Source organism: Pseudorca crassidens, chromosome 12 (assembly GCF_039906515.1).
Source record: "Pseudorca crassidens isolate mPseCra1 chromosome 12, mPseCra1.hap1, whole genome shotgun sequence".
Taxonomy (NCBI): domain Eukaryota; kingdom Metazoa; phylum Chordata; class Mammalia; order Artiodactyla; family Delphinidae; genus Pseudorca; species Pseudorca crassidens.
The window spans coordinates 71,887,156-71,912,657 of record NC_090307.1 but is presented as its reverse complement, the minus strand read 5'-3'; the positions used below and the strand labels follow the sequence as shown (position 1 = coordinate 71,912,657).

Sequence of the window (25,502 nt, the reverse complement as noted above, 5' to 3'; positions counted from 1 at the left end):
TGACACAGTTGGGTACAGAGTCTGGGGTGTCCTGAAGCTTGTGTTGGCCTGCTAGTGGGCCGGGCTGGGGCCCAACTGGTCCCAGGGCAGGGTCGGGCCTGCTGTCAGCTGGCTGGGTCCGCAGGCTGTGGGGTTGCGGTTTTCTTGCACGTTATGTCCGCCCCAGGTGGGTGGGGCTGGTCCAGAGGCTCCCCGGGGCGGAGCCTGGCGCAGGGGATTCTGGGACTGTGGGCGGAGCTGAGTTCTGGGCCCTCTTGCGGGCAGGGCTTCGTTCAGAGGCCTCTGTGAGCTTAGGGCGTCTTAGGTCAGCCTGACTGCTGGTGGGTGGGGCTGTGTCCTCGCCCAGTTAGTTGCTTGGCCTGAGGCGTCCCAGCATTGGCCCCAGCAGGCTGTCGGGCGAGGCCAGGTCTTGTCGCTAAGGAACTGGAGGCCGGCATCAGCCTCCCTCAGTGGAAGGAGCTCCCAAATATGGCTGCTGCCAGGATGAGCCCCAGTCTTCCCGCCTCACCCGGGGACCTTCCAAGACCTGCAGGTAGGTCTGGCCCAGGCTCCTATCAAATGACCGCTTCTGCCCCGTGTCCTGGAGCGCGTGAGATTTTGTGTGGGCCCTTTAAGCCCTTTAGGAGTGAAGCCTCTCTTTCCCCTGCGCCCTGGGACTCCTGAAATGAAGGCCCGCCCGCCTTCAAAGCCAAATGCTCTGGGGGCTCGTCTTCCCTGTGTAGGACCCCGGGCTGGGGAGCCCGACGTGGGGCTCAGAGGTCTCACCCCTGTGGGAGAACCTCTGCGGAGTAATTATTCTCCGGTGTGTGGGTCGCCCACCTGGGGGTATGGGATTTGGCTATATCACGAGTCTACCCCTCCTGCCCGGCTCACTGTGGTTCCTTCTTTAGTGGCGGAAGATCTTTTCTGGTAGGTTCTGGTCTTTCTCATCCATGGTTGTTCTGCAGATAGTTGTGATTTTGGTGTGCTCCTGAGAGGAGGTGAGCGCAAGATATTTCTACCCAGCCACCATGGCTGATCTCTCTTACAACGCCTTGATGGTTAATTTTATGTGTTAACTTGATGGGATAACAGAGTGTCCAGACATTTGGTCAGACATTCTGGGTGTGTCTGTGAGGATGTTTCTGAAATTCCAAAACCGATGATAAGTGCAGTTGCTCTCGCCAGAATAATGATGGTGCCAATAATGCTGCAGAAACTTCATGTTTTTTACTTTGTTTTCATCAAGGCCCATCTGCCCCTCTTTAGAACATTTGTTAGGGAGAAATGCAGCATATATCCGAAAAAAGGGTATATATCTGAAAAAAAACCCACTAATACGAAAAGATACATGCACCCCTATGTTCATAGCAGCATTATTTGCAATTACCGAGGTTTGAAGCAACCTAAGGGCTCATCAACAGATGAATGGATAGAGGATGTGGTGTATATATACAATGGACTACAGCCATGTAAAAGAATGAAATATTGCCATTTGCAGCAACATGGATGGACCTAGAGATGATCATACTGAATGAAGTAAGTCAGACAGAGAAAGACAAATATTATATGGTATCACATATATGTGGAATCTAAAAAATACAACAAATTAGTGAATATAACAAAAAAGAAGCAGAGTCATAGAGAACAAACTGGCAGTTACCAGTGGGGAGAAGAGGGGTAATATAGGCGTGGGGGAGTAAGAGGTACAAACTATTCGGTATAAAATAATCTACAGGGATATACTGTACCATGTGGGAAATATAGCCAATATTTTATAATAATTGTAAATGGAGTATAACCTTTAAAAATTGTGACTCACTATATTGTACATCTGTAACTTATATAATACTATACAGCAACTATATTTCAATAAAAAATAAAATAATACTAAAAAATAAAAAATGTAAGGAAAGCATTACAGGACTTACAAATATGATTAAAACAGTTTTGCCCTTGAAAAGCTTACAAATTAGTGCCAGAGAGAGACTAGAGAAAAAAAGTGTTCTTTGTCAATGTTTTTTTTTTGCGGTACGCGGGCCTCTCACTGTTGTGGCCTCTCCCGTTGCGGAGCACAGGCTCCGGACATGCAGGCCCAGCAGCCATGGCTCACGGGCCTAGCCGTTCTGCGGCATGTGGGATCTTCCCGAACCGGGCCACGAACCCGTGTCCCCTGCATCGGCAGGCGGACTCTCAACCACTGTGCCACCAGGGAAGCCCTGTCAATGTTATTTTGATTGGTTCTGTTGAATTCCATGATTTTTAAAAAACATTTCTTTATTTTGGCCATTTTGGCCATTCCTGCCCAACCCCCACCCCCGATTTTGGCTATTCTAAATGATGTTTCTGAAATGTGTTGTTTTCTATTCTATCTTGGCCCTCACATAGACTCTTCCCATGTGAAGGAGGGCACTCTTTGCCCTGTCCTCCTTTAATTTGAGTCATCCTTGAGGTTGCAGCCTAGACACGCCTCCTCCAGGAAGTCTTCTGGGATGCAACAGTTCTTGATCACGTGCCCCTCCTTCCTGTAGAGCCCTGTCCTTCTCTCATCACAATGTGTGATAAGCATCAAATGGCTTGCTTCTAGCTTGACCTGGAGTTCTAAAGATCCCAGGACTGCATCTTATTCACAGCTGTAACTGGTACAATGCAGCACAAAATAGGCCACACTGTAAATACTGGATAAATGTTGAATAAACACTGCAACACACATCCTTGGATCATCGTGGGGAAAGTATTGGCACCCCTGTTTGATAGATGAGGAGCTTGAGACTCAGAAGGGCAGCGAAAGCTGAAATGAGGCAGAGCTGCATTCAGAATTTATTGAAGTTTCCTCTTATTCCAAAGTATTGTTTCCACTTTGCTATACCTCCTCCATTTCAGCACCTCGGATTGCTTCTCCCATTCCTTCCCCCAGCTTTCCAGCTCCTGGAAAAGGCTAGAGACAGAGGTAAAGAAACTGGAAAGAGGGCTCTGTAATCTGGGGAGCAGAAGACATCACCTGCTCCAGCAGGAGAGGAGCTGGGAATACTCACATGTGCCAGCATTTCCCATTATTTTTTTCCGGAGGAGAACCTGGCCTCCTTCCCTCATGCTGGGGACTCACAAAATCCGATTTGAAATCTACTCAAGTGTACACTAACCAGCTTCCTCTTGGCACAGGCTGGGGAGCCTATAATTAGAGCAGACACCATACCAGTTAGCGGGTTTCATTCACATGAACAGAAAGTGTGTTTGCAAAGGGAGATGGCTGGAGAAGCAAACTTGGGAAACTTCTCTGGAGGGCTTGCACCTGCTGAGTGCCAAAAAGATGCCTTTCTAAGTTCAGAGATAGTGGCTGGCTGAATGTGGGTGGGGACACCACTCCAGGAAGGTGATGCCAGGTAGTTCTTAAGCACATCCCAGCTCCAACAGTCAGGTAAGTAACTCAGCTTCTCTGAGCTGTATCCCATCTGTGCGGTTGGGACATCATCACCGACCTCGCAGGGCTGTGTCGCAGGGCAAGGTCTAAATGAGACAGTGTATAAGCAAAACCAGAGCAGGTGCTCAGAGATAATAACAATACTTATTATTCTTAAAACCACCACCTCCACCAATAAAATAGCCAGCATTTATTGAGCATGTATTATGTCCCAGACCCTGTTCTAAGACTTTACATGTGTTACCTCAGTTTCACAACATTTGGTAGGCAACGTATTTGAGGAAACTGATACCCAGGGATGTCACGCCACTTGCGCAAAAATCACACAAAATGGGTAGCTTTTTACTAACAATCCAAGGGGCGGGGAGAGCATGGCAGTATAAGACAATGTATGGGGTCTTATGAAATACACAAACTCATCAGCGCTGGGGTCCACATTTTCCTTATTAGGATCCTGCGGCCCAGAAAGGGGAGAGAGTTTGCAGTAAACTAATTTATTTGGCACATCTAGTATAACCTAGCTGCTTTTACAGGTATTATTTTATTTAATTCTTCTGCCCGGGACATTGCAAGTGTGAAAGGATACACTCAGAGATTGATGTGTCTTGCCCAAGGTCATGCAGAGCTGTGATTAAAACCCTGGACAGTCCAGTCACAAGTGAATTGCTCATTTTGTAATACCACAAGATCACCCGAGCCCGTCAGGACTCTTTTGGATGCAGGGGCTAACTTAAGGGAAAAAGGAAATTTGTTGGATCATCAAATTGAAAACTTTTGAAGGAGGCCTTCAGGCATGGCTGAATCCAGGTGCCTGAATAAAGCACGCAGGCATTTATCTTTCAACCTCTCTTCCCTCTGTGATAGCTTCATCCTCAAGAAGTCCCTCTCCTCTTTGTAGTGAGATCTCCATTGGCTTTTTGGTATCAGGCATTGGCTGCTTTCCTCCCACCTCCCACCATTGGCTTCATTATCTCACCCCAAGTTAGAAGACGAGGTAAGGTGGTCCCCATGGGTCAGCCTCTTGGAACCCAGAGCAGAGCAGGGAAGGAAGGAGAATGGGCTTGGGATAGAGGTCGAAAGGAAAATAACCAACACTCCCTCCCACTTCCCACCTCTAGGCTCCAGTCTTGGTTCCTTCTTAGGTGCTGTAGATTTTCTGCCAAAACAGGAGATTGTCCTGAAGCTCAGTTTTCATCCTAGGGATTGGATGCTCTTTACACTCCCAGGCATTGGCTGGGCCTCCTCCCAGTGGGCCAGTCAGGAGGAAGCATGAAAACACTCTCCCTCTGGCTTGGGCTCTCTCTCTGTCAAGACCCGAGGCCGTACCTCTGGATGCCTGACTTTGGATTTCTCCCTCCCCTAGCAGCCCACTCACCTCTTGCCCAAGTCCACCCAACTCCAGTAACTTCCTTGGGCTCCATTTCTTTCTCGCTTGTACCCTGGCACTTAGCTCTTATTCTGTCCAACCACATCTGTTCCTTACCCCTCCCTCATCCCATCCCCCAGGCCTTGGCCCATTGAGGCCCTCTCTCTGGCTCCCACCTCTTTCCAGATGTGGCATCAGGGAACCAACCCTCCTCATTCCTTCTCTGCTTCTTTGGCTCTTGTCCAGCTGGGGATGATTCATCTGCTGTGTGATCAAGGGTCAGTTACCTTCTGCGGGCCTCAGTCTTCTCAGCTGCAGAAATGGGAGTGATCCTTTCTGATCAGTTGGCTGCAGTGGAAGCCTGAGTTTGGCGATTGTATTTACAGTAACATGAGCACAATATGTGAGGAATTACTAGGAGGCTCTGGGCTGCCACGAGGCCGGATTTGTACTGATATTGCCCCATTACGAGGTGTCATGTTGCATTTGCAGGAGGTGGCTGTATGGAATTCCACTCTCTTGCACCATATGAAATATTCACCCGCCTCCCCTGGAAGGGATGAGAGCTTCCTCCCTGGTTCCTGGCTGCTCCTTTGTGGAGGGAGCCAAGCCCCAGGCTGTCACTAATACAGGATGACACCAGGACCCAAAGCAGAGCCTTGGGCATCTGGGACAGAGGGGTGAGGCTGGCGGGTGTTGCAGAATGGAGGGAGGGAACGTGATGTCTGTAGCGGCCCAGGGTCCATCAGACTCATTACTCACCTGTTCCCCATAGGCAAGGACACATGGGTTTGGAAGGAGTTACAGGTTGAATTGTGTGTCCCCATCCCAAATCCCTATGTGGAAGACTTAACCCCCAGTATCTTAGACTGTGACATTATTTAGAAATAGGGTCATTGTAGATGTGGGTAGTCAAGTTGAGTTCATACTGGAGTAGGGTGGACTCCTAGTCCAATATGTCTGATGTCCTTATAAAAGGGAGAGCTTTGGAGACACACAAATAGGGAGAACTCCATATGAAGACTGGAGTTATGCTGCCACAAGCCAAGGAACTGCCAGAAGCTGGGAGAGGAGCCTGGAAGGGACCCTTCCCTAAGGTCTTCAGAGAGAGCCTGGTCCTGCTGACGTCTTGATTTTGGACTTCTGGCCTCAGAACTGTGAGACAATAAATTTCTGTTGTTCTAAGCTGCCCTATTTGTGGTGCTTTGTTACAGCAGCCTAGGAAAATAAGACAGAAGGGAGTTCATAGATCCCCAGGGGGCCAAGGAGGTGCTACATGGTCAGGACATAGAGGATGAACTCTGGAGTCAGCCAGAATTGACTTTGAAAGTGAGAGTTGAAGTTTTAGGAGAGAATTTGGTGTTGAGAGTCAGAAATCAGGGCTCTGGAGATAGAATGTGGACATCCTTACTTCCTTACTGGGTGACTGGGTGACTCATCTAACTTCTCTTGGCCTCAGTTTTCTCATTTGTAAAACAGGGACGAAGTACTGTTGTCTTCGTAGTATTGTTGGGAGATTAAATGGTATAACACCTGGGAAACAATTAGCATCTGAAATGTTAGCTTTCCTCGTTGCTCGCTGAGTGACCTTAGGCAAGTCACTTTGTTTGTATAGGCCTCAGTTCTCTCATCTGTAAAAGGGGGCTAATAATTCTGACCTCACATTTTTGTTAAAAGCATAAGGAAGGTATACAAACATTTGTCCCGATAACTGACAGTAGGAGATAAATAATTGTTTAGCTTTATTCTTTCTATTTAAGTTTCCCACCCATGTAGTTGCTCAGCTTCTGCTTGAATACCTCTAATGATGGGCAGCTCATTACCTTTTACAGTGTTCAATTCTATAGAGAATAGAAGCCTCACACACAGAATCCTGTTTCAAGGGACTTTCTAAGGTCCCATACATGTGTTATTCTTACTCTTCAAAATGAGGGACCTGAGGTCCAGGGACCAAACAGAAAGATTAGAAACAAGGTCTCCCAAAAGGGAACCCTCCTACACTGTTGGTGGGAAGGTAAATTGGTGCAGCCACTATGAAGAACAGTGTGGAGTGTCCTCAAAAAACTAAAAATAGAGTTGCCATATGATCCAGCAATCCCACTCCTGGGCATATATCCAGACAAAACTATATAATTCAGAAAGATTATATGCACCCCTATGCAGCACTGTTTACAATAGCCAAGACATAGAAACAACCTAAATGTCCAACGACAGGTGAATGGATGAAGAAGATATGGTGTATATATACAGTGGAATACTACTCAGCCATAAAAAAGAATGAAATAAGGCCATTTGCAGCAACGTGGATGGACCTAGAGATAATCATACTAAGCGAAGTAAGTCACAAAGAGAAAGACAAATACCATATGACATCACTTATATGTGGAATCTAAAATACGACACAAATGAACTTATCTATGAAACAGAAACAGACTCACAGACATAGAGAACAGACTTGTGGTTGCCAAGGGGGTGGGGGTGGGGGAGGGTTGAATTGGGAGTTTGGGATTAGCAGATTCAAACTAGTATATATAGGATGGATAAACAACAAGGTCCCACTGTATAGCACAGGGAACTATATTCAATACCCTCCTGTGATAAACCATAATGGAAAAGAATATGAAAACGAATGTGTGTGTGTGTGTGTGTGTATGTGTGTGTGTATGTGTGTGTGTATATATATATGCGTGTGTGTGTGTATATATATGTGTATATATATATGTACATATATATATATAAAACTGAATCACTTTGCTGTATAGCAGAAATTAACACAACATTGTAAATCAACTATACTTCAATAAAAATAAATTTTAAAAAAAGAAGTAAGGTCTCCCAGCTCCTTCTAGGCCCTCCATGTTCCGGCCTGCACACAGACCAGCTATCTCTCTACACACTTCCTCTTGAAGCTCTGTGAGTGTGAAAAGGGTGAAGGGGGAGGGTGTGTGAAAATGTGGGGATGTGGCCCCCTGCAGTAGCCCCCTCTTCCTGCCTCTCTCTTCTTCCACATTTGCCTCTTCCCCGCTATGGCCTAAAATGTGAATTAGCTCACACCCTTTCCTGCTTCTGACTTTCAGTGGGTCAGTCCCCACCCCTGCGTATGAGCCTCCCTTACTGTACCTGTTCATTTCCACCATCACACATGGCACCAGTTGCATGAATATATTTATTCTGTGCTTGTTTGATGAATGCCTCGCATTCTCAGCAGACCCAAAACTCCAGGGAAGCAAAACTCATGTTTTTTTTTGTTTACAGGTGGCCCCTTGGCACCTGGTAGGACCTCAGTAACTGTCTTTTGAATGGTTGAATTGCATGCGTTTGAGTTTGGGTCTGGGGTGTGCGTGAGGTGGGTGGGACGTGATTGTCTTTCCCAGGGGACTGACATGTATCAGATTTGTAACTCTGAGATGACAAACTGGTGAGTGACCAGAACTGTGTTTTAAAAGAAACAAGTGACTAAACTGTGTGTGTTAAATCTGGCAAGGAGTAGACTTGGGGAATGTGAGCCATGTCACTGCCCCCCCTGAAGACAAGACTCTTCCTGTTCACCATGATGTCTCCAGAATCTAGTCCAGTCTCTGACACAGAATCTAACCTTGAGTGAGTATGTGCTCGGTGGACGTCTAAAGAGAGAATACAGGGACACAGACCTTGCCTCAGTCAAGGAAAATTCTTTGTCATGTTTGGACCTGGCGCATGCTTGGAGGATAGTGAGTGGCCTTCACCTGGGGTCTTCATGTCCCTTTCAGCTCTGACACTTAATGCTCTAAGAAACCTTTCCCTGGCTGGGCAGACATGGACAGAAGACAGAGTAGCTTTCCTTCTTGCAGGGAGCACTGGGTGGGAGGGGTGGAAACAGACCAGTGCTTCCCTGCTCGACCAGAGTCTGGTCCTGTTTGTCTTAGCCCTGGGCCTGGAAGCAGCACTACACTCCCTGAGAAGGGACCTCCTCCCTTCTTCTCCCTCTGTAGGTCCTCAGGCATGAATCCTGAGCAAGGCTTGTTACCTCTCTGCTTGTTTAATGATTTCCCCAGGTCTCACAATGCTTATTATCAAAGTCACAGCAAACAGTCATGGCCTCCTAATTAAAAGCCAGCCTTCATTCGGTCCCTGTGCTTGGGACTGCAGCTTGGCATAACCTGTATCCAAGAAGAAAAACTAGTTGGCAGAGGCCAGAGTGAGAACGTGTTACCCAGGAAGTCAGGACAGAGCCAGTTCAGAGGGGCTGAGGGAGCCTGGACGTTCTCTCCCTGAGGTCAGTGGGGCTCATCAGGGTAGGTTGTATGTTCAAAATGACCCTCGTCGGGCTTCCCTGGTGGTGCAGTGGTTGAGAGTCCGCCTGCCGATGCAGGGGGCGCAGGTTCGTGTCCCGGTCCTGGAGGATCCCACATGCCGCGGAGCGGCTGCGCCCGTGGGCCATGGCCACTGAGCCTGCGCGTCCGGAGCCTGGGCTCCGCAACGGGAGAGGCCACAAGGGTGAGAGGCCCGCGTACCGCAAAAAAAAAAAAGAAAAAAAGAAAAGAAAAAAAAATGACCCTCGTGTAGAAGCCCAGTATGGTGAAAATAATTCGGACTGAGACAGCTAGGGTTTAGAGTGCCAGCTCCTCTAGGTGACCTTGAACAAGTCACTTCATCTCTTGGGCTTTAGTTTTCTTATCTGTAAATTGGGGATTACAACAGTGTTCACCTCTTAGGGTTGCTGTGAGAAGTGAGTAAAATAGTGAACACAGAAAGCTCTGGATGGTCAGCATTTTGCCTTGTGGGAGCCAAAGATGTATTTCTTATGCTGAGGAACTTACATTCTTCCATTTCTGCTGCTTGGCGCAGTAGTTGCCTAATAGTGGAGAAGTGCTTTTTTGGCCATTTTAAGTGAGAAATGTGGTCATTTCTTTCACTCCTGGAAAAAAATTGGCATGAGGAATTTCAGAATGTCAGCCGAGGGATGGATGACCTCAAATCCATTTAGCTTGACTAGCTGACTTTGAAGTTGTAATACCTGAGAGCCAGAGAGGGAAAGATGCTTGTCCCTGGTAACACAGCGTGTGCATGCAGAACCAAGATTAGACTCAGCAGTCTGATTTGCCCTCGTATGCTTTCTAGGAGGTGATAGCAGTATGGTAGTTGGTCATAGTCCAAACCCTATTGACGAGACTAGAAGCAGCCTTCCTTAGTCACTAAAGCTGGGATCCTGGACATTCTCTTCAACCCAAGGCCTGTGCAGGACCAAGTCTCAGCATGGGAATTTGAACATAACAAAACCACAGGCTGACAGCCTTGTACTCACAAACACAGTGTTGGGGGAGATGAAGGGGAAGAAAGTGCTCTCTTGACTTTCCAAAGGAAAACAATTTTCTTTCTTGGTAACAGCAGTTACTTGAAAGCCATGTCAAAACAGTCGTTTTTCTCCAATACTGTCTCTCTCTGTCTCTTTCTTCCTCTCTCTCCCTCCCTGCCCTCCCTCCGTTCTTTCTTACTACTGTTCAAGTGGCCAAAGAAACTGCAGGGTGATGGAGAGAGCAGAGATCTCACTTAAGGACCTTGGACAGAGATGCAAACCCCACCCCCCCCCCACCCCGCCCCCCACTCCGGGCCCAGCTGAGCTCTAGTGGAAAGAAGGGCAGCAGCCAATTAATGCCCGAGTTCCGAGTCTGATGAGCTTAGCTCCTCACATGGGTATTTCATTGCGTTTTGGTTCCATTTCCTTATAAAGTGATGAGTGCTTTATTGATGGACATTTTGTTTTTTGATTTGTGAGAAGCTTGGAGGGCCCCCATCTCTCAGGAACACCCTAAAAAGGTTGTCTTCACTAAGTGAGAGTTGCTGCTCGTTCTAATTATGGTCCTCTCCAATTCCAAACCTCTTTGCATAATAAATAGATACTGAGACTTGGAAAAACAAAGGCTGCACCTTTAAGCCATAGACTAGAGTTCATTGGCAACTTTGGGGCCACTTAGCTCCATGACTGTTTGGACAACAGTGTCTGTACCTAAAACACCCAATTAATGGTCCTATTTCCACTGTCTGATTGCTGAACAGACTGGGGGAGAGGTCACTGGATTCCCACTCACAGAGTTAAGTAAGACACCTTTGTTGTAGGTTCTCCTCAGCACTCTCTGTTTAATTACAGAAACGATTGAACAAATTAATGTATCAATTTAGCAGAAGGGTCATTGTGTGAATGCAAAGCCCCTCCCAGGCCAGGAGAACAAGGATTTAACTTCCACTTCTGTCCCCAACCAAACTTGATTTATTTTAATCGCACATTTGTGACCTATTTGGAGTTCATGTCTCTGTTATTCATTTCTTTAGAAGTCCTGTCTTGTGGGTGTGATAGGCAACAACCCAAGTTGTATCTGCCCCCTTGAGACTCTCAGACCGTCAAGGGCAAGGAACAGACCTCACTTGCCTATAGAGTGCCAGACACAGTAAGTGTTCATTGAATGTATGATGACTGACTGACTGAGGGACTGACTGAATGTTAAAAGGGAAATTGAATTTAAGCTCAATGAGTGCAGGGATCTTTTATTTTTCTTTTCTTGCTGAAAACCCAGCATCTAGAACAATGATTGCTACAGAGTAGGTGATTACTGTTTATTATACTGTGTGAATGTGGGAATAAATGAATATGAGAACAAGGGCTCCCTTTCCTTGCTAATTGTGTGAGTAGAGAAAGGAATTCATCCCTTTTTATGGCTGAAGCAGTGGAGGCTCTGATGAAATGATTTATGGGAAGTGGCTTGGTGAAGTATAAAATGATATACACATGTGTATTGGTTACCCATTGACACACCAGTGCTGGGAAAGGTACATGAAAAAGTGCTCAACATCACTAATCACCAGGAAGATGCAAATCAAAACTACAATGAGATATTTCCTTACAGCTGTTAGGATGACTATCATCAAAAAGACAAGAGATAAATTACGGTGAGGATGTGGAGAAAGGGGAGCTCTTGTGCATTGTTGGTGGGAATGTAAATCGGCATAGCCACTACGGAAAACAGTATGGAACAATTAAAAATAGAACTACCATATGATCCAGCAATCCCACTTCTGGGTGTATATCCAAAGGAAATTAAAAAGGATTTTGAAGAGATATCTGCACTCCCATGTTGATTGCAGCATTATTCACAGTAGCCAAGACATGGAAACAACGTTAAGTGTCCATTAATGGATTAATGGACAAAGAAGAGGTGGCATATATACATATACACACACAATGGAATATTATTCAGCCATGAGAAAGAATGAAATCCTGCCATTTGTGACAACATGGATGAACCTTGAGGGCATTATGCTAAGTGAAATAAGTCAGACAGAAAGACAAATACTGCATGACATCACTTACATGTGGAATCTAAAAACGCCAAACACATAGAAATAGAGAGTAGAGTGGTTGGGGGGTGGGGGAAATGGGTAGATGTTGGTCAAAGATGATAAACTTCTAGTTATAAAAAGAGTAAGTTTTGGGGATCTAATGTACAGCATGGTGATTATAGTTAATAATTCTATATTATATACCTGAAAGCTACTAAGAGAATAGATCTTAAATGTTCTCACCACAAAACACAAATGGCACTTATGTGACATAATCATTTGGCAATATATAAGTATTTCAAATCAACACATTGGACACCTTAAACTTGCACAATGTTATATGTCATTTATATCTCAATAAACCTGGAAAAAATTATCCTGTGAAACAACCATAAACCTCAGTGGTAGACAGCAATCATGTTTATGGCTCAGGCAGGCTGGGCTAGGCTGGGTTGTCCTTCTGGTCTTGCCTGGGCTTGCTCATGGGCTGGTTGTGGGCTGTCGGGATGGCCCCTGCTCAGATGCCTGGGATGATTCAGCTCTGCCCCATCCTCCAGCAGCCTAGCTCAGCCACGTTCCCATTTGCTAAATTCCCATTGGTCAGAGCAAGTCACGTGGTGGACCTCAGAATCAGAGTGGGTGGGCACTACTAAATCACATGGCAAAGGGCATGGAGGCAGTGGTCATTTTTGCAACCTACCACAAAATAGCAGATTTGAGGTTTTTTTCCTCCTCTGTGCAGACCTGGCACATGGTAGATAATCAAGTATTCACCTGAAGCAACCAAACATCCAATGTGGTGGAGGGTCTCAGAGGGGCGAGGTGCCTGGCATAGAGCTGGGTACATAGGCCTGTGGATTGGCTGCCTTTCAGTCAGGTGACCACCCTTGGTACGATCAGCTCTGGCTGGGGAGATGGGGGCTGGTATGTGATATAAAATGTGTCTGCCTAAAGTCTTAAGTTCTCAGTCCCAGGACTGTGGCAGTTTTTCCCTGCCTGAGCCAAAAAGAATCTCAGAATCTGGGATGAGGTAAAGGGGGATTAGTTTTCCTTTCCTCGCCTGTTGTAATAGCAGCTGTGGAGGAACTGTTAGTTGGTCATATCTGAGAGGATGGGTGTTTGGGGTCAAGTGGCCTCAACACTGGGGTGGGAGAGGGATGCAGGGTCTGGGAGATAGTACGGTCTGGGCAAAGGTTATCCAGGCCATCTCCTTGAACTCCCCATCTAAGCTGTGGACTTTTAAAATTGCATCTTATTTATCCCTGTCTCCAGCATCCAGTGGGACATCTGAAGCAGCAATTCTCAGTAAATGCATGATTGAATTTAAGAATCAACATGATTGTCTGCTCTGGGGAGGGTCATATTTTCCCATAGGGGAAATCTGAGAACAAAAACGGGGTGGTCAGAGGCGGGTGGACCCTGCAGGAGGATTGTGCTGTTGGCACTGTGCCTACACTTCTCACCAGGGAAGGCGGGTCCTTAGTTACTGGTTATGGAGAAATGTTACCCAGTGTCAGCACTGTTCAGCCTGCCTTCCTTTTTCTTGAGGACTGCAGAGACAACCCCCACCCCCACCCCGCAGCTGAGAAATGCCTCACAGGCCAGTCACCATCCTTTTTAAGCAATTGGGCAAAACAAGAAACTTTGGATGACTTTTGGAGGCAGGAACTGCTCATTCTTCTGTCTCTGGATGAGGGATAAACAGTTTAAGAGATTGAGTTTCTTCAGTGTCAAACAGGTCTGAGTTCAAATCCAGGATCTACCATTTGCTCTACTTGTAACCTTGGGCAGGGAATGTCCCTTCTCTGAGCCTCAGTTTCCTCATCTGTAAATGGGTATGATAGTAGCAGAGCCCCATTCTTATAAAGATTCAGTAAGTTCTTCTAGGACAAGTGCTTAGTCCTGATCTCGTCAAATACTTATTGAGGGCTAGCTAGGTGCCAGGACTTGAGGGATATATTGGAGACAAAAACAGACATGTACCTACCTCTGTTGTTCGTAGGAGGGTGGTGGTAACCGTCGAGTTAGACACCACACAGAGAAATGTGAAATTGCAGTTGTGATCACTGCAGTGAGTGGAGGTGCATGGATCTCTGAGAGTCTCCAGTGAGGAGTTCGACCATGGAGGTCAGAGAAAGCTTGCCTGAAGTAGTGACTCTTGGACCAAAATCTGAAGAAGCAACACCTAGAAAGCATTCGATATATGTATCATTCCTCACCTTCAGAGGTCAGTTTAGGAGCAGGAGAGGGCAGGATTTAGCCTTTGAGCACCAGCTATGTCCCAGACAATTTGCACTTTATTATCTCATGTAATTCTCCAGCAATCTCCCGGGAAGTAGGTAGGATTGTTGTTCTAACACGCTGAGTCTCGGAGATGTGAAGTCCTCGTTCAGAGGAAGGGACAAAATAGAGGTTAAAATCCAGGCCTTTCAGACTCCAAAGTTCTTTCCCCTGTACACACAGCAGTGTGGTTCATATCTTCATGGTGTGATTGATGCCTAGGAGTCCCTGCAATGCGATCTGCACAACCCTTGTCTTCCCAAAGGTTCGCTATGCCTGGAATACCACCATTAGCATGGTAGCCCTTACAGTCCTCTTCTGGGTAGAATCTTTTCCCCCTTATTTATAGTGGCCAACAAAATGGGTCAACTCCTCATGAGGGGAGACAGATTTAAGATGCTGATCAACAGAGAGATTTGGGAGCAGGTACAATGAAAGGTAAGATGAAGAAGATACCTAGACTTCTCTACCTCCCCACAACCCTGTAATGTTAGAGAGGGTCAAAATCTTAGTATCCACTCATTTAATGACTGAGAAACCTGAGGCTCAGAGAGGGTTAGGTATTTGCCCAAAGGCACACAGTATGTGACTTACGGCATAGGGACTTGTACAAGGGTTTCTTAACTGCTCTTGTGCTTTCTTTTTCTCTGTACCACATTCCCTCTAGCTTTACGGGGGGACCTTAAAATCACCTCCTAAAGGAAGGCAGCAGATTTATGGGTTAATAAACATTTACAACGAGCTGCTGAAAAAACAGACTCAGGTAGACAGGAATTATTCATTCAAATTAACTATAAATTAAGATCAACCTAATTTAGGCCTATTAAAATGGAAAGCATATTATCTTTCATTCAAAGGAATTTGTATTTGATGCAAATAGAACAAGTTCCTAAACTTTAGAAATGTTCTTGGATTTTTCATCTGCGTAGTTAACCAATGGAGAATGGACCCCCAATTTAAAAACAGGGGAACATAAGGAACAATAATCAGTTATGTAAATAATGTGGCATTCTTGTTTATAATTAGTTCAAGAATAAAATAAAATTCATGCATGTCACAGGACTAATTTTCGTATGCAAATGAACAATCAAAATTATAAACGGTAATAATGCAGTTTGGGAGATGTGACATTCTCAATTTATTAGCAGAGGTGCCAGTTACAGCTGATGATGGCTGACGTTGGGAGATTTCAAAGGTGCCCAGACCTGGAAAATTCTCACCCATCAAGAGGAGAAAATCTGGGCTTCCCTGGTGGCGCAGTGGTTGAGAGTCCGCCTGCCGATTCAGGGGACGCGGGTTCATGCTCTGGTCCAGGAAGATCCCACATGCTGCGGAGCGGCTGGGCCCGTGAGCCATGCCACTGAGCCTGCGCGTCCGGAGCTTGTGCTCCGCAACAGGAGAGGCCACAACAGTGAGAGGCCCACGTACCGCAAAAAAAAAAAAAAAAAAAAAAAGAGGAGAAAATCTAACTAAAATATTTTCACCCGTTTTATGTTGCTGATGGCCCCAAAGTGCGCCCAGGGCTCCCCCAAGCTTGGAAAGACAGATGGCCACACCAGGGAGAGAGGACTCCAAGAGAATCTTTGAAAAGATTGCTCTGGAATCTGGCTGGTGGAAGGAGCCAAGAGAGGGCATTCTAACCTGGGCTCTGGACCTCAACTCTGTGTGTGACCTTGGACTAGCCACCTGCCCTTGCTAGGTCTCATTTTCCTCTTTTAAGATGGAGGCTTTGTGAAAGAGGAGGTGGAGGTTTTGCAATCAAACAGATTTGGGTTGGAACTTTGGTTCTACCACTTGCTAACTGCAGGGCTTTTCTTCCTTACCTATCTGTGCTTATGTTTCCTCATGTGTCAAATGGCAATAATAATAGTGTTCCTTGTCTGTAAGCAGTGCTGAATTAGCTCAGAGAAGGACTACGTACATGTTTGGAGGAAAGTATAATACCAGGGGAAGAAAAAGAATGAGATAATCAGCAGGTTTAGAAAAAAACGTACTTAAATTTTGGCATTTGTGAGAGCTTTGTGTTGTTCTGAAAAATAACTTGAAAGTATACCATGTCACCATGAAAATGTGCATCATGTTACTTGAGATTTACCTATTCATCCATCCATCCATCCATCCATCCATCATCCATCCATCTAAATATTAGGAACATTTAGGTTAAATGTATACCATATGATGGGTGGAAACTCCAGTTCCATTTAACAGGTGGCACTCCAGATTTGGGATGGGAATTAATGATTATTGAGCACCTACTCTGTGCTGGGCTCTATCTAGAAGCTTTAGTTACATTATCTCATTTAGTCCTAACACAGCCCTAAGAGCTATAGATGATAATACGTAAAATGATAATAGCTCTCATTTACTGAGTGTTGCTCTGCACTAGGCACTGTGATTAGCCCTTTATGTGAATTATCTCCATTAATGTCCTCAACAGTTTTGAAAAGGAGTTGCTCTTACTTCCCAGATTCAGAGAGGTTAAGTGACCTGCACTAGACAGTCGTGGGAGGAGGAAGACAAGTGCCTTAGTGCCTTCTCCCAGAACTGTCTCTGCTCCTGACCACAGTGGGCATCCCCTCCTGAGCACCCTGACAGGTCAGCCTGTGCTCAGAGCAGGCTGGGCGGTTCCTCCACAGCTCCCAGATGTGAGTACACACAGCTGCCAGGCTCCCAGGAGTCTCTGGATCCCAAGAGCAGTGGGGGACTCTTCAGGATTAATTGCTTCTCCAGCTCCCAGCAGGTAGGCAAGGGGCCGAGACAGTTTAGCTTGGTTAAGGTTGAAGGGAAGGCATGCAGGTGGCAGAGAGCAGACCCCTGTAGCTCAGGGGCCTCTGGTCTGCAGGCCAAAGAACCTACAGAGAAAGGCTCATGGCAGGTAGGGAAGACTGCAGAGGGCCTCGCTTCTTCCAGGCGGACCCTGTCAGACCCTGAAATCCTCTTCTCCCACGCAATTCTAGAATTACACAACTGGAAAAGGAGCCCCAGGAGGATCTGTTTTCACCTTCTTAATTCTTTTGGTGTGCGCTTCTTCCCTGTCTTTCTCTCTTCTTCTTCCACAATTATTTTTGGGCACGTACTGTGTATTATGCTCTGGAAATACCAAGAAGAAACAGGCAGACCCAGTTCCTGACTCCATGGAGCTGGGAGTCTAGTGAGGAAGACAGACATCATCAAATAATGGCGCAAAGAAAGGCACGTTTACAAGCTGGGCTGAGGGTTATGTCAGGGAGTCACAGGTCTCCCTGTAGCAGGGACTGGCTTCCGTGGGGGGGTTGGCCAGGAAGGGCTTTCCTGAGGGAGTGACATGGGCACCAAAACCAAAGGATAACCAGGTGAAAAGTCACTTGACCTCTCAAAGCCTCAGTTTTCTTGTCTGTTAAATGGGATGACGGTAGTACCTGCATTCTAGGATATTTGTGAGACTGAAATGCCATGAGACAAGGGAAAATGGATAGCATGGGGCTGGTACGTAGTGAGCACCCAACCTGTCATAGCCATGGTGGTATTCCCTTCACGTGAAGCCACCATACATTGGAGGGTCCATCTTTGACCTAGGAACTGCTGCAAGGGGCAAAAAATTGTAAGCCCACTTCATGAAATGCTTTGATGGTGAAACGTACAGAAGAGGAAGGGCCTCACTGTGCCGTGTGTGTGTGTGCGTGTGTAAAAGAGAAGGGGCAGAGAGAGATAAAGAGGACTGTATGGAGAAGGTGGTGCCTGGGCCAAGTCCTGAATGGTTAATACTGTTCAAGAGAATGAAGGAGGGAAGGGTGTTGGAAGGAGAAGGAACAACAGGTACGAAGTGATAAAAGTATGAGAATAAATGTTATCTGTTGTCTGATACCTGAAGAAATTCAGATATGCACACAGGGCAGATGTTCAAACAAAAGAAGCTTTAATAATACAACACTATTAAAAAATACAACACTACTATTCCTAATAACAATGACAATGCAAATAATAATAACAATGACCACAAAAGCAGAGGGAGGCTACTCTTCGCCAGGCACTATACACGGCTGACTTCACTGACATGCTAAAAGTACATCCCACCCATTCTGTGATATGTTGCATGACTTGATGTCTGACATTGTGTGGGCTACTCACACAGATGAGGAATTGAGGGTAGAGCTGTGGAGGGATTTTCTGTTCCATCCCAGAAGAGATGCTTTTAATTTATGAAAGGCTATCCTCAGTAACATGAATGGTCTACACAAGTTCGTTCTTTCTTTTTTTCTTGGAGGGTAAAATTGGAATGGAAATATTAAGGAAACAGGTTTAACTCAGTCAAAGGATGATTGTACAGAGCTCTAAGAGGTAGTGAGCTCCCCATTATTGGGATATGCAAGTGTAACCTGGCTAGTTCCTCATTGGAGATGTTTTGAGGGCAACCAGAAAGAAGTCAGAGGAAGGGAAGTGTGAGGAATTGGACTAGGAGACCCCTGGAATCTCTCCATTTCCAATTCCCCTCACCAATCACTCCACCCCTATCATCCATTTGATTTTCCTTTTACCGCTTATAAATACATCTCTGGACCTCTCACTTACAGCTAACTTATGTATGGTCTCTGTCTCTTACTAAAACATAAGCTTCTTAGAACAGGGGCTTGGTTTTCTGTTGTCATATCTCCAGTGCTGAGGACAGAGTCTGGTGCAGAGTTGATTTTTAAAAATATGTGTTAAGTGAGGAGAAGAGGGAGAGGGATAAATTAGGAGGTTGGGATTAACATATACACACTACTATATATAAAATAGATAACTAACAGGGACCTACTGTATAGCACAGGGAGCTATACTCAATATTTTGTAATAACCTATAAGGGGAAAGAATCTGAAAAGGATATATATAACTGAATCACGGTCCTCTACACCTGAAACTAACACAACATTGTAAATCAACTATACTTCAATAAAAAAGTATGTATTAACTGACTGAATACTATTTTTTAAAAAATTAATGAATGAATTAATTTATGGTTGCGTTGGGTCTTTGTTGCTGCGTGCGGGCTTTCTCTAGTTGCGGCCAGCAAGGTCTACTCTTCTTTGAGGTGAGCGGGCTTCTCGTTGTGGTGGCTTCTCTTATTGTGGAGCATGGGCTCTAGGGGTGTGGGCTTCAGTAGTTGTGGCACACGGGCTCAGTAGTTGTGGCTCGCGGGCTCTAGAGTGCAAGCTCAGTAGTTGTGACGCATGGGCTCCGTGACATGTGGGATCTTCCCAGACCAGGGCTCGAACCTGTGTCCCCTGCATTGACAGACGAATTCTTAACCACTGCACCACCAGGAAGTCTGAGTGAATACTTTTTAAAAGAAATATTTATTTATTTATTTGGCTGTGCTGGGTCATAGTTGTGGCACGTGGAATCTTTGTTGCTGTATGCAGGATCTTTAGTTGCAGCATGCGGGATCTTTAGTTGTGGCATGTCGGATCTAGTTCCCTGACCAGGGATCTAACCCAGGCCCCCTGCATTGGGAGCACAGAGTCTTAACTGCTGGACCACCAGGGAAGTCTCTGAATGAATACTTGTATGGGGACAGCAGTTAGCTATATGCAGAGAACATCACACATTATGTAGGTAGTTCTTTTAAAATACCATCCACTATTGGATTTCCTCATTTTAGGCATGTGAAATAAGAATACGCAGGCTTCCAAGACACCTTGGTTCTATTCCTAGCAGCATTTCTTCATGGAACAGGTATTTGTGGGGGCCAAAAATAGATACATCAAACTTAAGATTAAAGTTGAGAATGTTTGTTCATTGAAAGACACCATTAAGAGCGTGAAAAGGTAAGAAATCTAGTGGGAGGAGATATTTGAAATTCATGTACTTGGCAAAGAACTCATATCTAGACCAAATAAAGGATTCCCACAGTCAACACGAGAAAGGCAGATAATCCTGTAGAGATATGGGCAAAAGACTTGAATAGGCATTTCACCAAAATGGATATCAAAATGACCAATACACATGTGTTCTGTTTCAGAGGTCAATAGGATAATGCAGATTAAAATCATAATGTGGTACTACTGCATACACACCATAATCATTAAAGTATTTAAAAAGCTAGGGAATACCGGGTGTTGGTGAGAGTATGGAGTAACTAGAACTGTTTTACATTGCTTGTGGGAGACTAAATTGAGATAACCATTTGGGAAATCCGTTTGCTGTTTGCTGGCGTCTCCTAAAGCCAAGCTATGCATATCCTATGACCTAGTAATTACACTTCTTGGTATAAATCCAACAGAAATACATACATATGTACACCAAGAGACTTGTAAAAGAAAGTTTATAGCAGCACTATTTACATTAGTCCCAAACAGAAACAACCCAAATGCTAACAACAGAAGCATGGCTAAATAAATTGTGTTACATTCACATGGTAAAAAACCAAGCACCTATGACAGTGAACAAACCACAGATATATATAAAAACATAGATGAATCTCACAAACATAATTTTGGGTGAAAGAAGGCAGACCCAAAAGAACACGTGCCATGTGAGTCTATCTACCTCAAGTTCAACAGCTGGACAAACTAATCTGTGTGTCAGGAGTTGGGAGGGTGGTTATTCTTTGGGGTAGGCATAGTGACTTGGGGTTAGGACAATCTTCTGGGGGTTGGGGATGGGGCTGGGGAGGTTGGAAATGTTGTGTGACTTGAGCTCAGTACTGGTTGCCCATGTATGTTTGGTTTGCAAAAATTTGTTGGTTGCACACTGTGACTTGCATCTTTCTGCATGTATGTTAGGTATTAATAGAGTTTATTTAAAAATATTTATGGGGTCCTGCAATGTGCAAACCGGGCTTGACTCCGGGGAGGCCTCAAAATCAATGGAGAGGGAAGCCTCCCCATCGTGGAACGAAGTATTCGGCATTCTAGTGAATGCCATGGACTCGCTGGGTGCCCTCAGGTAAGGGACATCATTTCCCTTAGAGATAAGGGAACTGGGTCTCATTTCCCTTATCTATAAATTGAGACTCCTGACTCTTTCCCCCAGTCACACCCAGCTGGTGAATTCCCTTTTCATTGCTCCCTTCGTCCCTCAAAGAGACTAGCCCTCCTCACCATGTCTCTTTATTTCCACTCATAGCTATCTTTCAGATCCTGGCCCCGAAAGGCAAGGCAAGGAGGGGCCCCGGCTTCCAACCTCTGTGAATCCCAGAGCCCTCCTCCTGAGATCTGCAGGGGGAGCATGAAATATTTAAAAGCTCAAATTGAAATCCTGTTAGCGCCAGGTCTTGGAAAGCCGACTCCAGCCCCAGAACATCAGTATCTGTTTGTCGGTGTCATTTAGGGACCCCGGCTTTCCAAACCACTGATTGAACCTTTCTGTCAATCCAACACTTTTAGGGTAATTTAACTTAATAATACCTTTGTCTGCACCAGCGCCTGTATCTGAAGGGTGATTATCATAGAAGTTATTTTAGGTTGTTTAATGGAATGTAGTAAATTCTCAATTGACAGGGCAGATCCTCAGAATGGCTTTTCAAAGTGTTTACCTTTCAAAGCTTCCCCCCCTCACTTTACCAAACTTACTACTTTGAGCCGGTGAAGACTTCATAAATTATTAGCAATTGTTCTTCCCCCGTGTTCACGTGCATCATTAATTCTTTGTAAAAAGTTCAAACTGTCCGGAACTTAATTGTTATCACTGGGAGAATGGCTGGAAATGTATGTGGGCTCTATTATTTCTGTCAGAAATTTTGACTTATTGCACTTGATATTTTACCCAACACATCATATTCTCAGTACAAGAGAGCAAAAAAGAGGAGGGGAGGGGAAAAAAACCCATAAATGCTTCTCCTTGAAACAAAAAAATAATAATACATATATTTCTGGGGAGAAAACTCAGAGATCCAGGTGACAAAATAATAGTTCCAATCCCCCGAAGAGAGAGGAAGAGGGCAGCATTCAGGGGAAAATTTATGTTGTAATTTTTATTGGCTTGAACTGTATTTTTGTTCTAAGGTTTGAAGGTTCTATGATTCTAGGAGTCTAATTTTTAACAATTCTGAGATGTTTAAGTTCTATGTATCCAAGTTCCCAAGGCGTCTGATTTTTAGGATAAATTAATCTGACAGTCCAAGATTCAGGACTGCTGAGAAGTATGGTCTCTCAGAATTAGAATAGTATTGACAAGAGCCACACTAATAGCTAATATTTATTGAGAGCTTATTATGTGCAGGCACTGTGCTAAATGCTTCCTGTGCATCACCTCATTTAATCTTCAAGTCACCCGAAACTCTTGATCAACCCCATTTTACATTTGGATAAACTGAGGCAGAGAATGGTTGAGTAACTTGCTCAAGGACACACAGCTGGTAAGTGGCACAGTTAAGCTTTGAACCCAGGCAGTCTGAGTCCAAGGCCCATATATGTAGAACCTAAGTATCCCATCTCAAGATACCGGCAGTGGTTCTTTTGCCCCACCTGGAATGCTGTGGACTAGGCCGTGTGTGGAAGTGCAAGGAATCACATGTGTGTTGCCAGACAGCATTCCAGGTGGCCCAGCTCTGGCCTGTCTTCTGCCTTTGTGGACACTGCTTGTCCAGTCCAGCAGGTCTTCCCTTCCTATTCATCCTACAAGGTCACCTCCTCCAAGAAACCTTCAACTCTGCTTTTCCACAACTTGAAGTGATTGCTCCATCCTTTGAAACTTCACAGCTTTTGGTTCCAGGCAGTGGGTGGGAGGCATCTTGTAAACCACCCGAAAGCATGGACTATGGGGTCAGTTGTATCTGGGTTGGAATCTTGCTTTAGTGCATTGAGCTTGAGTTAGGTGTGTCATTTGAGCCTCAGCTTTCTCATCTGTAAAATAGGCTGTCTCATAGGATTGTTGTGAGGATTAAGGGAGGTGCTCAAAAGGAGTCTGTTGAACTGCCTCACGCACAGTCGGTGCTCAGTAAATGTTGGCTGTTGCTCTGACTTGTATTATAGTTATCTGTATGTCCTATCTTTTATACTGAATGGTTTATGGGTTAAAGCATAAGGATCGATATCTTTTGGGCATTTGCTGTGGGGTCAGTCTCTGTGCTGAAGGCTTTATGTTTGTGAGATCACTTGACCTTCATAACTGCCCTCTGAGCCCACGATTAACCTTTTCTTCAGAGGAGGAGACTGAGTCTCAGCGAGGTTGGTCATCGTGCTCAGAGTCACAGGGGTGGTGTGTGCTGGTTCTGGGAAAGCCTGGGTTTGCCTGCTTCACTGTGCTGCCGAGGGAAGAGGACCATGTATTCATCTTCTCCAGAAGCTCAGTGAAGGATATTTCGGAGGAGTCCCCTGGCAGCACCTGTCTTTGGACCTCGGCCAGGGAGGTAAGGCCATCGTCTGTACGAGTCAGGCAGGGAAGTTGCCATTTTCCTGGGGAGAGTCTCATGAGTTGCTTTGATTCTGTACCTACTCCCACTTCTCTTTTTGCTGGTCTTCATGGGCCTCCTTCCCAATGAAACAGAAGAAGAGAAGGGCCTGATGTCCCAGGGGTGGCCAGAGTGGCTTCTGGATTGAGGGTGCAGGTGGGTGGGAAGTGTTGGGCCAGGAGTCAGGACACAGAGGCTTGAGCTGTGGCCCTGCTAGCTGTGTGAATTTGGGAGGAACCTGGTCTCTCCCTGGACATCCTATCCCACAAATGCAGAAACGTATGAGTTGGATTATCACTTCAGTGGCTTCCATACTGTTTTAGTTTGTGGAGCAGTGGAACCAGATGCTGAGGTGAAATTGTCACAAGAAAGGCTTACGCTCAAGTCAGATAGGAGGGGGCTGCTGTGGGTGGAGAGGGAGTGCGGGTGTTGATCGCACCCTTCCTCTCCCCAGAGGTGCCTGAGGCACCTGCAGTGAACACCAGTGTGCCATAGACACTGTATGAAAAGAGACGGCCCGAAGGTCCCTACAGTATTACTCCTGCAGTATTCTATGTCTCTTGTCATCCTGAACGATTCAGCCCACGGTTAGAACTTCTCAGTGGAGCAAGGTGAGCCAGTTCAAGGCTCTGGGAGTTTGAACAGAGAGGGTACTGTGGTCTTGGCCACTGATTTCTATCTGACTTTGGAATATGGGTCTACAGTTTCCTCCAAGTCACAAGCCTGCCTGTGCCTCAAGTCTTGTGGGACAACAATCAGGTCCCTGTGTCCCTGTCCGGATGCCTTCCTGCTTGTTTGCTGAGTGACGAAGTGTCACTATCAACAAAAGAGGTGAGAACATTGTTGTGAATCCTAGCACATCAGAGACAGTCGAGGCTAGTCATCTACGGGGCGGGTAGAAAAGGCGTCTCTGTGGTTCTCCTGGGGGAGGAAGAGAAGGGCAGGGTCCACCCACCACCCCTTCCTTTTCTAGAGCACCTGTACTCTGACTTCCTTCCATATGCATGTGCGCTTTTAAAATTGTTTCTGCTTAGTGTTTTATTTTCCTCCGTTTCACACAGAACGCTAAGACTGTGGTATGTTGGAGCCTGTTTCTTCTGGTTCATAAGAACCTATTGTGTCCATCTCTTCCCAACTCTAATCAGTGAAGTCACGTTGGTAGCTTGAAATAGGCCATGGTGGGAGTACTTATACCATGACGATTGGCCAACACTGCAAATCAGGGTTTTCCCCTAGGGAAGTCGGTTGTTAAACATTTATCAGCACTCCGCTAGACTAGTATAATAAACACTTATATACCCACCACCCCGCTTTGGTAAATCTTGACATTTTGCTATATGTATTTGTTTCAGACCTTTCATTTTTCTTTTAAGGGATAAAATAATACAAAAACAGTTGGCTCCATCTGTATTACTCTCCACAATCTCATTCATTTGCTTCCTGATCCAGAAATATAGTCTCATCCCAAACTTGGTGTTTATCATGTTTTAAAAATATTTTTACTACATATGTGTCCATAAATAATACATGGTATTGTTTTGCATATTCTTAGATTTATATCCATCGTATTATACCATATGTATCATTCCACAACTTTTATTTTAAAATACATTTTATGTTTTTTTGAAAGGCTTATACATGTTGATATATGTAATTCTAGTTCATTCATTTTAATTTCTATATGGTGTTCCATTGTATAAATATACCAACATTAATTTATTCCTTTTTCCACTGATGGACATGTAGGCTGTTTCCAATTTTTGTACACATCTCTTGGTGCACATATGCAAGA

The 25,502-nt window shown here is 45.2% G+C and overlaps 1 long non-coding RNA gene across 1 annotated transcript in view; it reads left to right on the top strand.

Annotated features, from left to right (window-relative positions):
* The first annotated feature begins 272 nt into the window (after window positions 1-272).
* Window positions 273-25,502, top strand: part of LOC137203703 (uncharacterized) — a 357,325-nt gene continuing 332,095 nt past the window's right edge. The window contains exon 1 of the long non-coding RNA XR_010933251.1: window positions 273-532. This is a non-coding gene — a long non-coding RNA (uncharacterized lncRNA). The remainder of the gene's footprint in view (window positions 533-25,502) is intronic.